A 1271-nucleotide genomic window follows, 5' to 3' on the forward strand; every position below is an offset into this window, starting at 1 on the left:
TTGACAGTGACCTTCCTTTTCTCTCTGTCTTACTTCTGAGTACGGACCGTGTCCGCATTTAACAGACGACCTATTTCTGAAACATGCTCAATGTACTAAATTAGGAACAGAATCTATGCCAAAAAACTGCACAAGCATTTCAGCAAGGAAGTTAAAAGGACCAATTTCTGGGTTGGGGTTTTTTATATATTCAGTACCAACTCATTTCTTTGCTTTTTCTAGTAGAAAGTATTTTGTGCTTGTATCGTTTCAGTGACAATGGAAAGGGGTCTTGGTTGTTTTGCTAATAAAAATATTTTCCAAGCAGCAATAAAAACAACACTCAAGTGTATGCAAAGACAGCCAAAGATTAAGAAAAAACCCCTGTGAGAAAGTGAACAACATCATCTGCTTGACACAGATTTAGTCACCTTCCCTATGCATTTCACAAGGCTACTCCACACCTGCAAATTTACCTTAAATGCTTTGAAGACCAAATTTAGTTCAAGTCAAGGGAAGAACTGGACATGGCTTTAGGAGCTAATTCCCTGGTTAGAGTCCTTATTGCTTGGTAAAAACCACCCCAGTGCACAGCACTGAGGAACTGGAGTCCTCCTGTGCCACACCAGGTGAGGATGGGGAGGAGATTAAATTATATAAATTATATAAATTATATAAATCCCCACAGCTTCAGGAACATGGAAAAGGCAGAAAAGGAACACTCAGCAGTTCCTTTGATACTCCATGTAGGCACACACATATTAAAAGATCTCCTTTTACCCTACTGCAGCCCTGAAGGCATCATCTCCCCGTGAGCACCTCTGGCAAAGAAGGCAAAAACACAGACATGGGGCTCTCAAATGTTCATCAAGGTTGGGAAAAAACACCTACAAAAACATCCCCAACCAGGGGACTCCAGAGGTTCTACACGTGCCAAACAAACAGGGAACTGACAGACATGAAAACCCAAAGGCACCCCCAGTGCAGTTTACATTTCCCATGCCTGAAAAGCCAGTGTAAGTAAGGAAATACAATATGTATTTATAAATCCCTGTCTGGTTAGAGCAATAAACACCTGAATATTATCAAAAGACCACATCTGTCAATTGATTTATATTTGCAAACAGTTTTTTTAATGGAGGGATATTTTTCTAGCTGGAATTCAGCCAAAAAGCAGAATAAAGAGTGTACACTAACCAAGAGAATTCCTGAATAAATTGCAGTTATGCAAATGTATTATATTTACATCCAAAATCAAAGTACAGAACATGTTGTAATTTGATCAGAATCAA

This window comes from Geospiza fortis, unplaced genomic scaffold, assembly GCF_000277835.1.
Source record: "Geospiza fortis unplaced genomic scaffold, GeoFor_1.0 scaffold244, whole genome shotgun sequence".
NCBI classification, from domain to species: Eukaryota; Metazoa; Chordata; class Aves; order Passeriformes; family Thraupidae; genus Geospiza; species Geospiza fortis.